Genomic DNA, 12,650 nt, shown 5'->3' on the forward strand with positions numbered 1-12,650 from the left:
CCTTTTGGCTCAACTTTATCCTAGTTTTGCCGAAGGAGCAACCCCTTTTTTCACTTTAAATTGGTCCAAATACGCAGAATTTCTGACTTTTCGCGGAGGACTAGATCCAGTAACCGGTGGTCTCTGGCTGACCGATATTGCGCACCATCATTTAGCTATTGCTATTCTTTTCCTAATCGCAGGTCATATGTATAGGACCAATTGGGGTATTGGCCATGGACTTAAAGATATTTTGGAGGCTCACAAGGGCCCATTTACAGGACAAGGCCATAAGGGTCTTTATGAAATCTTAACAACGTCATGGCATGCTCAATTATCTCTTAACCTAGCTATGCTAGGCTCTACAACCATTGTTGTAGCTCATCATATGTATTCTATGCCTCCCTATCCATACCTAGCTACTGACTATGGTACACAACTTTCCTTGTTCACACACCACATGTGGATTGGCGGATTTCTAATAGTCGGTGCTGCTGCACATGCAGCAATTTTTATGGTAAGAGACTATGATCCAACTACTCGATACAACGATCTATTAGATCGCGTCCTTAGACACCGCGATGCAATCATATCCCACCTTAACTGGGTATGTATATTTCTAGGTTTTCACAGTTTTGGCTTGTACATTCATAATGATACCATGAGTGCTTTAGGCCGTCCACAAGATATGTTTTCGGATACTGCCATACAATTACAACCTATCTTTGCTCAATGGGTACAAAATATCCATGCTACTGCGCCTGGCGTAACAGCTCCTGGTGCAACAACAAGTACTAGCTTAACGTGGGGAGGCGGCGAGTTAGTAGCAGTAGGTGGCAAAGTGGCTTTGTTACCTATTCCATTAGGAACCGCAGATTTTTTAGTCCATCACATTCATGCATTTACCATACATGTGACTGTATTAATACTTTTGAAAGGTGTTTTATTTGCTCGGAGTTCCCGTTTGATACCCGATAAAGCAAATCTAGGTTTTCGCTTTCCTTGCGATGGGCCTGGCCGAGGGGGAACATGTCAAGTATCCGCCTGGGATCATGTTTTCTTAGGTTTATTCTGGATGTACAATGCAATTTCGGTAGTCATTTTCCATTTCAGTTGGAAAATGCAGTCGGATGTTTGGGGTACTATAAGTGATCAAGGGGTGGTAACTCATATTACAGGGGGAAACTTTGCACAGAGTTCCATTACGATTAATGGGTGGCTTCGAGATTTCTTGTGGGCACAGGCATCGCAAGTCATTCAGTCTTATGGTTCTTCATTATCTGCATATGGTCTTTTTTTCTTAGGTGCTCATTTTGTCTGGGCCTTCAGTTTAATGTTTTTATTCAGCGGCCGTGGTTATTGGCAAGAACTCATTGAATCTATCGTTTGGGCTCATAACAAATTAAAAGTTGCTCCTGCTACTCAGCCTAGAGCCTTGAGCATTATACAAGGACGCGCTGTAGGAGTAACCCATTACCTTCTGGGTGGAATTGCCACGACATGGGCATTCTTCTTAGCGAGAATTATTGCAGTAGGATAGTGGCTAGGAGGATTTGAAAGGCATTATGGAATTAAGATTTCCCAGGTTTAGCCAAGGCTTAGCTCAGGACCCCACTACTCGTCGTATTTGGTTTGGTATTGCTACCGCACATGATTTCGAAAGTCATGATGATATTACTGAAGAACGTCTTTATCAGAACATTTTTGCTTCTCACTTTGGGCAATTAGCAATAATCTTTCTATGGACGTCCGGAAATCTGTTTCATGTAGCTTGGCAAGGAAATTTTGAATCATGGATACAGGATCCTTTACACGTAAGACCTATTGCTCATGCGATTTGGGATCCTCATTTTGGTCAACCCGCTGTGGAAGCCTTTACTCGAGGAGGTGCTGCTGGTCCAGTGAATATTGCTTATTCTGGAGTTTATCAGTGGTGGTATACAATAGGATTACGCACCAATGAGGATCTTTATACTGGAGCTCTTTTTCTATTATTTCTTTCTACGCTGTCCTTAATAGCGGGTTGGTTACATCTACAACCCAAATGGAAACCAAGCCTTTCGTGGTTCAAAAACGCGGAATCTCGTCTCAATCATCATTTGTCAGGACTTTTCGGGGTAAGTTCTTTGGCTTGGACAGGACATTTAGTTCATGTTGCTATTCCCGCATCCAGGGGGGAGTACGTTCGATGGAATAATTTCTTAGATGTATTACCCTATCCCCAGGGGTTGGGACCCCTTTTGACGGGTCAATGGAATCTTTATGCCCAAAACCCTGATTCGAGTAATCATTTATTTGGTACCGCTCAAGGAGCGGGAACTGCCATTCTAACTCTTCTTGGGGGATTCCATCCACAAACACAAAGTTTGTGGCTGACCGATATGGCTCACCATCATTTAGCTATTGCATTTATTTTTCTCATTGCCGGTCACATGTATCGAACTAACTTCGGAATTGGGCACAGTATTAAAGATCTTTTAGAAGCGCATACTCCTCCGGGGGGTCGATTAGGGCGTGGGCATAAGGGCCTTTATGACACAATCAACAATTCGATTCATTTTCAGTTAGGTCTTGCTCTAGCTTCTTTAGGGGTTATTACTTCCTTAGTAGCTCAACATATGTACTCTTTACCTCCTTATGCATTCATAGCACAAGACTTTACTACTCAAGCTGCTTTATATACTCATCACCAATATATTGCAGGGTTCATCATGACAGGGGCTTTTGCTCATGGAGCTATTTTTTTCATTAGGGATTACAATCCGGAACAGAATGAGGATAATGTATTGGCAAGAATGTTAGACCATAAAGAAGCTATCATATCTCATTTAAGTTGGGCTAGCCTCTTTCTAGGATTCCATACCTTGGGCCTTTATGTTCATAACGACGTCATGCTTGCTTTTGGTACTCCAGAAAAGCAAATCTTGATCGAACCTATATTTGCCCAATGGATACAATCTGCTCATGGCAAGACGACATATGGGTTCGATATACTCTTATCTTCAACGAATGGCCCCGCTTTCAATGCGGGTCGAAGCCTATGGTTGCCCGGATGGTTGAATGCTGTTAATGAGAATAGTAATTCGCTTTTCTTAACAATAGGACCTGGGGATTTCTTGGTTCATCATGCTATTGCTCTAGGTTTGCATACAACTACATTGATTTTAGTAAAGGGCGCTTTAGATGCACGCGGTTCCAAATTAATGCCAGATAAAAAGGATTTTGGATATAGTTTTCCTTGTGACGGCCCAGGGCGCGGCGGTACTTGTGATATTTCTGCTTGGGACGCATTTTATTTGGCAGTTTTCTGGATGTTAAATACCATTGGGTGGGTTACTTTTTATTGGCATTGGAAACATATCACATTATGGCAGGGCAACGTTTCACAATTTAATGAATCCTCCACTTATTTGATGGGATGGTTAAGAGATTACCTATGGTTAAACTCTTCACAACTTATCAATGGATATAATCCTTTTGGGATGAATAGTTTATCGGTATGGGCGTGGATGTTCTTATTTGGACATCTTGTTTGGGCTACTGGATTTATGTTCTTAATTTCCTGGCGGGGGTATTGGCAGGAATTAATTGAGACTTTAGCATGGGCTCATGAACGCACACCTTTAGCTAATTTAATTCGCTGGAGAGATAAGCCCGTGGCTCTTTCCATTGTGCAAGCAAGATTGGTTGGATTAGCTCACTTTTCCGTGGGTTATATATTCACTTATGCAGCTTTCTTGATTGCCTCAACATCAGGCAAGTTTGGTTAATTTAGTTTGTTTTTTTGTACTGTATCAGCACCTAGTTCATTACTCTTGATAGAGAGGGAGGATCTGCCTTTTTAGATTTCTTTTTCTATTTATTTTTCCATCTAGGATTAGAACCGTATACTTGGTAATAATAGCAACGACACATTATGGCAAAAAAAAGTTTGATTCAGAGGGAGAAGAAGCGGCAGAAATTAGAACAGAAATATCATTTGATTCGTCAATCTTTAAAAAAAAAGATAAGAAGCAAAGTTTCTCCCTTGAGTTTGAGTGAAAAAACGAAAATGCGAGAAAAATTGCAATCCCTACCGCGTAATAGTGCACCTACACGCCTTCATCGACGTTGTTTTTTGACCGGAAGACCTAGAGCTAACTATCGACATTTTGGGCTATCCGGACACGTACTTCGAGAAATGGTTTATGAATGTTTGTTACCGGGTGCAACAAGATCCAGTTGGTAAGGATAAAATACCCTTTCGTATTTGTATGGATTTCTGGAATTGATAATCATAGAGGAGCCCTCTTTACCATTCTGTATAAATGGACTATTCTATTTGTATAGATATTGGTAGAGGGGCGTATCCAACCCTCTTTTATCCACTAGTTACCCCTCTTTAGTTTAAGAGTATAGAGCAGTTTGGTAGCTCATAAGGCTCATAACCTTGGGGTTGCGGGTTCGATTCCCACTACCGCCTCCATACTCCTTCTTTATGATATATGCATGATATAATATATACATCATGCATTTGTATCTGGATTTTTTGATTTCCTAAAAGAGTTTTGGTCTAACAGTTTTTTCTCGGAAGAAGCAAAAAAATAAAAGAAAGAATAAAATATGAAAGAAAAGCGTCCATTGTCTAATGGATAGGACAGAGGTCTTCTAAACCTTTGGTATAGGTTCAAATCCTATTGGACGCAATCTTATTTCTATCTATTCTTTAAATAACTATACTAAACTAAAAACAAAGAAAACTTTTTTGCATGATTCAAATGAAAAAGCTTTCTCAACGATTCCTATTCTACTAACAAGAGTAGACATGCAAAATTTATTTGTTACTGAAGAGAAAACCGTTCCAGCTGTTCCTGAATAGCTTCCTTCAAAAGGATTTCCGCTTGCTCGGTGAATGTCTTGCTAGAAGATATAATTTCTTGGAATTGAGGTTTAGTATCTTTTAGATGTTTACGTAACTCATCCAGAAATTTATTTACCTGTTCAATTTCTAACGAATCAAGATATCCTCTTGTTCCGGTATAAATAGTAGCTATCTGCTCTTCCACTGGGAGAGGATTTGCCTGGGATTGTTTAAGCAATTCCCTTAATCGTCGACCCCTTGCCAATTGATTCTGACTTGTTTTATCGAGAGCAGAGGCGAATTGTGCAAAGGCTTGTAACTCTGCGAATTGCGCTAGTTCCAATTTTGATTTGCCAGCTACTTGTTTCATGGCTTTAATTTGAGCCGCGGATCCTACTCTGGAAACAGAAATACCCACATTAATAGCGGGTCGAATTCCGGCATTGAATAGATCCGCAGATAAGAATATTTGTCCATCTGTAATGGAGATTACATTAGTAGGAATATAGGCGGAAACGTCTCCAGATTGAGTCTCAACTATTGGTAAAGCGGTCATACTTCCTTCGCCTAAAAGAGAATTTAATTTAGCGGCTCTTTCTAAAAGGCGTGAATGCAAATAAAAAACATCCCCTGGATAAGCCTCACGTCCGGGAGGTCTTCTTAATAGAAGGGACATTTGGCGATAAGCTTGTGCCTGTTTGGAGAGATCATCATAAATTATTAAAGTATGCCGTTCGCGGTACATAAAATACTCAGCCAGGGCTGCTCCCGTATAAGGAGCGAGGTATTGTAATGTAGCAGGTGAATCCGCCATTTCAGCTACTACAATAGTGTATTCCATGGCCCCCTCCTCATGGAAAGTAGTTACTACTTGAGCTACGGAGGATGCTCTTTGACCGATAGCTACATAAACACATATTACACCTTGCCCTTTTTGATTGAGAATTGTATCTGTGGCTACTGCTGTTTTGCCAGTCTGTCTGTCCCCAATAATTAACTCTCGCTGACCGCGCCCTATAGGGATCATCGAATCGATAGCAATAAGCCCTGTTTGAAGAGGTTCGTATACGGAACGCCTGGAAATTATACTTGGAGCAGGAGATTCAATTAAGCGAGATTCGGAAGCTATAATTTCGCCTTTCCCATCAATAGGTTTAGCCAGAGCATTTACAACACGACCCAAGTAAGCCTCACTCACGGGTATCTGAGCAATTCTTCCTGTTGCTTTTACAAAACTTCCCTCTTGTATCATCAACCCATCGCCCATTAATACAATCCCAACATTTTTGGATTCCAAATTCAGAGCAATACCCCTAGTACCTTCTGCAAATTCGACTAATTCACCTGACATTATTTCACCAAGACCTATAATACGAGCAATCCCATCCCCCACTTGAACTACGCGACCTATATTCTCAATCCCTACTTTCCTATTATATTGTTCAATACGTTCGCGGAGAATTTTATGAATTTCGTCGACTCGAAGGGTTGCCATTAGTGTTTCTTGACTCTTTTTTCGGAAGCAAGGGGAAAAATAATGCCTAAATTCTAAACGAAAGTAGAAGTTCAAGGCCTAATTAATTTAATTATTTCTTCCATTCCAGGGACCCGAGAATGCCAATATTAGCACGAATCGTACGGAAATGTAACTCGGTATTCAAACAACTATTCAGAGTTCCTAGAGCTCCTTGTACGGCCTGTTGGAAAACCCGCTGTCGGACCTGATTCATTGCCCTTTGTTTTTCAAAATAAAGGGTTTCGTTTTTAGACTTTTCCAATTGTTCCAAACTAATAGAAGTAGCATTAATCAAATTTGCTTTTTCTCGTTCTATCTCAGAGTATCCATTCATTCGATACTCATCCGCTTCTAGTTCGACTTTCTGTAATCGAATCCGAGCTTTTTCGAGTTGCTCAATGGTCCCTCTACGCAATTCTTCTGAATTTCGAATAGTACTCAAGATCCTCTGTTTTCGATTATCTAATAAATCTTTTAATGAAAGTAGATTATTTTGTAAGTTTACAACTTTTATGATCTCTTCCCGAACCAAACATGAATCTTTCGATTCATTTGGCTCTCACGCTCCTTTTTTTTTTTCTATAGCTATTTCCATATCTTTTTTTTAAGTAATGAGCCTATCCTCTATCTTCTTTTTTATGTTTATATTTCAATATACCGAAACCTATATAAGACTAGATAAATATTAAGAGGACTCTTCCGCCTAGATAAAAATATATCATGGTCAGCAAAGTTGTTTCTTTATTTTTATTTGCCCTCTAGTTAATAATTTCAATTTCATTAAGAAAAACTAACTAAATAAATGGAAAATGAAAATTAATAGAATTCTTTTTTATTTTTTTTTTCTTCAAATCCAAAAAATTTCTCTTTTTTATACATAGGTCGTCGATTCGGCATTGGTTAAAAAAGGGCAGGGTGCCCCCTTTTTTTTCTAGTAAATAGTTCAAACCATTTTATCGATATGAGTGTTCTATATCAGATAAATTTTACATTAGCTATTTCCCGTTTAAATTGGTACTAATACTAATATAGTTGTAGAAAGAGTACCTCTTTTTGCCTGGACTTCAAGCAGTTTAGCTTTAACCGTGTTAATGGTCTCACATTCTTGGTTTATAGAGAATCAAAGTTGATTTACCAATGAGTCGCGAAATGCTATGGTTCTTCCATATGATTTCTGAATTTATTCAGAAGTAATTCGTCGAGATCGTGCACCCTTTTCTTATTTATCCGAAAAATACTAAAAAATATTATAAAGTGCAGCCGGATAGATCCAATCTATTCTTGAAATAGACAACTCGCACACACTCCCTTTCCAAAAAAAATCAAAACACCAACCACTACAGTTAGATTTATTAGATTTGTTGCTAAAATATCGGTATTAAGCCCGAAACTGCCAGCGGATGGCCAGTGAGCTAAAAAAACGAAAGAATGGGTTACATTTTTCATATGCTCTCCTCTTATAGATAGGACGAACAAAGAACAAAGTTTTTCGATCACTTACTTCGCTCGCCCTTTTTTGATCGGTTTTTTTAATGCAAATAGATTCAATCTAGTAATTTCTTTTAGATTAAGTCTTACGTCTTGTTTGACCGGTGAAAGACTTCCTTTGTTGAAATGTTCTGTTCCCAAAATTCCTAAAATAAAAGGAAAAAACTTTCCACTTTCCTAAACTAAGGACGGGAAATAAGAAGGTGAGCATATCTTCTAAATTAATAATACTCAACTCAGCCCTTCCTAGAATGGGGTATTATCTGTCCCGATAAATAGATAATTCCAGGAGTAATAAATAGGAGTAAATTAAATAAAGTATTGATATAATTGGAATTGTGGAAGCAAATACCAATTTACTAAAAAAAGAAAAAAGTATCTAATCGAAATCGAAAGAATTTTTTTTTTAAGATTAAACAAAAGGGTTCGCAAATAAAAGCGCTAGTGCCACAACTAGTCCATAAATTGTTAAAGCTTCCATAAAAGCTAGACTAAGCAATAAAGTACCTCGTATTTTACCTTCTGCTTCTGGCTGTCTCGCAATACCTTCTACAGCTTGTCCTGCAGCAGTACCTTGACCAACTCCAGGTCCAATAGAAGCAAGCCCTACGGCCAATCCAGCAGCAATAACAGAAGCAGCAGCAATTAGTGGATTCATGGTGAGTAGTTCCTCGTGTCAAAAAAAAGAAATGGTTAAGGATACAATCAACCAATAAATTCTTACTTCTAAGCTCTATTGGGGAGAAGTAAAGTAACTAAAAAGTACAAATTGAAATCAAATTGAAATGATAATGTGAATTGTCCGAACTACATAGAAGGGAATTCCATATCCATATATCGGATTAGATAATGAATCTAACCTAGGAATATATAATATAATATCCTATATATATACATTTGTTTCTTCTATTTTGTTTGCATATTTTCTCATTTTCTATTGAATCGGATTCTAAAATCATTGCTTAAAGTGGAAACCTGCATAAAAGAGGACTCCACTTATAGACATTAAGGATATTATAGTATAGATCTAGCCTGACTCCACCCTCCTTAATGCATATATACTTTGAAAATTCCATAATATAGTCTATTCTATTCTCTCTCCTACAACTCTAGGCTATATATTCATACGCATTTCTAACTATTTTTTTGCAACCAAGCAGATTATCTGGAACCATGCATGAATTGAGCTAAGCTGCAAAAAAAAAAAATACTATTTCCAAAAAGAGTCAATTCAATGATGACCCTCCATGGATTCACCTATATAGGCTGCGGCTAATGTTGCAAAAATAAGAGCTTGAATACCGCTTGTAAATAATCCAAGAAACATGACCGGTATAGGGATTACTAAGGGGACTAAAGAAACAAGAACAACAACGACTAATTCATCCGCCAATATATTCCCGAAAAGTCGAAAGCTAAGCGATAATGGTTTTGTGAAATCTTCTAGGATGTTAATTGGTAAAAGGATTGGAGTTGGTTTAATATATTTCTCGAAATAGCTCAATCCTTTTTTGCTAAGACCAGCATAAAAATATGCCGCTGACGTGAGTAAAGCTAAAGCAACAGTAGTATTTATATCATTCGTGGGCGCTGCTAATTCCCCATGGGGTAACTCTATAATTTTCCAAGGTAAAAGAGCACCCGACCAATTCGAAACAAAAATAAAAAGGAACATAGTTCCAATAAAGGGAACCCAGGGACCATATTCTTCTCCAATCTGAGTTTTGCTCAAGTCTCGAATAAACTCAAGGACATATTCAAAAAAATTCTGACCGTCGGTCGGGATGGTTTGTGGATTCCGAACAGCTATGACAACTGAACCTAGCAAGATAGTAATTACGACCCAAGAAGTGATGAGTACTTGGGCATGAATTTGGAAACCTCCTATTTGCCAATAGAAGTGTTGGCCTACTTCTACACCCGATATATCGTATAACCCCTTGAGTGTTTTAATGGAACAAGGTATAATATTCATATTGTCCTCTGATAAAAATTGAACTTCAAAAAAGGAATTCTTTTGATTCAACCATCTCTTTCTCAACTCAGCAACTTGAAGTATTAATCTTATATTTAGGATACCAAGAAAGCACATCAGATCATAATATATATCAATACCCTCTAATATATATCAATATTCCCCTTCTTTTTTCTATGCAAAAAAAATTCTATGCAAAAAAAAAGATATAGTAAAGTAAGTGATTCCATAAATTTACGCAGTTGCCCAAGAATTCACTATATATTCTTAATCAACGATTTCTTATATAGAGAGAACGGCCCTCACAAATTGAAAATACTAATTTGTTAAGAATCAATCGAATTGAAGTCATAGTGTCATCGTTGGCTGGAATCGATATATTCGCGAGATCCGGGTCACAATTTGTATCGACTAAAGAAATAGTAGGAATCCCCAAAATGGCACATTCCCGAAGAGCTATATACTCTTTTTGCTGATCAAGGACGATCACAATGTCTGGCAATCTCGTCATATATTTGATCCCGCCGAGATACCTTTGCAAAGTAGATAATTTTCTCTTCAAGATTGCCACATCTCTTTTTGGGAGATGGTGGAATTTTCCCATTTTTTCTTCTGCTCTTAAGTCTCTAAATTGAGAAAGTCTAGTTTTCGTAATCGACCAATTCGTTAACATACCACTGAACCACTTTTTATTAACATAATGACAACGAGCCCTTATTGCAGCTGATGCTACTAAATCTGTTGCTCTTTTTTTGGTACCAACAATTAAGAAACTTTTTCCCTGACTTGCTGCATCAAAAACTAAATCACAAGCTTCTGATAAAAAACGAGCCGTTCTAGCGAGATTTATAATATGAGTACCTTTACGCTTTGCCGAAATGTAAGGGGCCATTTTAGGATTCCATTTCTTAATACCATGACCAAAATGAACTCCTGCTTCTATCATCTCTTTCAAATTAATGTTCCAATATCTTCTTGTCATTTTTTCCACACTTCCTTTTTTTTAATCCTACCATTCCATTACGGAATTTAGTTCTTTTTGAAGATTAAGAAAGATCCGAAATAGCTTGAAATAAATAATAATTGTTCCGAGAGAACCTTGTACTAAGATAAGAGTTGGCCATTGATACATGGTATAAACATAACCACCTTAATGAATTAACTGACTTGTTTTACTTATTAAAATAAAAATCTTAAAAATCTAAAATTTGACCTGTTAGTGTTCTAAGTTCAAAAGTCTAGTAAAGTAAAAAATATTTTTATGGGGGTTCTTATGTCTCATAAAAATTGTTTGTTACGTCAGAATCTGAAGAAACTAATTCTGTATGGAGAAACAAAAAATCTCTCATTTCCGACGCGAATAGATTTTTTTTTTTTATTTCGAAATAAAGGTTCTTGTCTTGTGGGGAACGATGCACAAATTTTTGGAATCCGGTACCAACAGGTATAATCCCCCCCAGAACTACGTTTTCTTTCAAGCCTTTCAACCAATCAATGCGACCTCGTAGGGCAGCTTTTGCTAAAACTCGAGCAGTTTCTTGAAAACTTGCTTCAGATATGAAACTTTGGGTATTCAGGGAAGCCCTTGTTATTCCCAATAAGATTGCCCGATAATAGATCGATTCATCCAAAGCTCGTCCTGCTCGTTCCGCTCGCAATAGTCCGATTAATTCCCCAGGCGAAAAAACATTAGACATTCCATCTTCGGAAACCCGCACTTTTGATGTTACTTGGCGTATAATAATCTCTATATGTCTATTATGGATCTGTACCCCTTGGGATCGATAAACCTTTTGGATTTTATTAACCAAAGAGATACGACTTTGGGCTATGGTTAGCTCAGCTCCAATCAAGAATCCCCAAGGGACCCCAAGAATTCTTGGTATACGCTCATTCCAATCCTCAATTCTCCTTTCGAGATTCGGGGATAATGAATCAATTGAACGCGCTTCAAAGATTTGTTCCACTTTTGGAAGACCTTGCGTTATGTCACTAGATCTCGATTTTTCATATATAAACGTAACTAACCTATCTCCCTTGTAAAGGATTTCTCCATAATGACCATTAACAGTTGCTCCTGTAGTGGCCAAATAAGGTTTAGCTGCTCTTATAACAAAGGAATTCATATTTACAATGAAAATTTGACCGGATTTTTTTATGTGCGATTTAAATAGACATACATTTTCACAAATAAATTGTCCAAGGTGAATTATTGCCAATGTCTCTTCCCAAGAATCATGATGGACAAAGTGACAATTCAAAAGGAATGGATCCAACATTATGTTACTATCGAAATTAGAAATCCTTTTATTTTCATCTATTAAAGAGTATTTAAGTTCTTGAAGTACTTGGAAGGTTTGTTTTAAATTGTCAACGAACAAATATTTTTTTAACAGGATTTTATTATGCGTTAGTAAATAGTAAGATGAAGAAAAATGCGATATACTAGCTACAATAGCGCCTAAGGGCCCAAAAATTTCTCGAATAGGAATTCTAGGATTCCATTCTTTTATCGCATTGGGATGTTTTGAATTCTTGAATAAACCAATTCGAGAACAGTTGGATGCCGACAAAATCATCAAAGAGTGGTATTCTTTATTTCGATTCAACAAAGTGCCAATAGCTTCTGGATGTTGGCTAAGTGATTCAATCTTCGCCTTGGAATAAAAAGAATTGATATTGGCGCGATCTAACCTATTATGGGGAATCGGTCCTGCACTTGTCCTACCATACCTTTTTCGTGTATACGAAATAGTGGACTTGACTAACTCAATTCTTAGGAAATCGCGAATAAGATCATTTGCTCTTACCTCAACAAGGGAAGCACCAGCCTTTTCTTTTTCTTCTTGTTC

General features: G+C 37.7%; 1 non-coding gene across 1 annotated transcript; it reads left to right on the forward strand.

Moving 5' to 3' along the window:
* The first annotated feature begins 4,592 nt into the window (after positions 1-4,592).
* TRNAR-UCU (transfer RNA arginine (anticodon UCU)) lies at positions 4,593-4,664 on the forward strand. Its single transcript has one exon. It is a non-coding gene; the product is annotated as a tRNA-Arg (tRNA).
* The last annotated feature ends 7,986 nt before the right edge of the window (positions 4,665-12,650 follow it).

Source organism: Triticum urartu, unplaced genomic scaffold, assembly GCF_056163025.1.
Source record: "Triticum urartu cultivar PI428250 unplaced genomic scaffold, HENAU_Tu73 scaffold2, whole genome shotgun sequence".
NCBI lineage: Eukaryota > Viridiplantae > Streptophyta > Magnoliopsida > Poales > Poaceae > Triticum > Triticum urartu.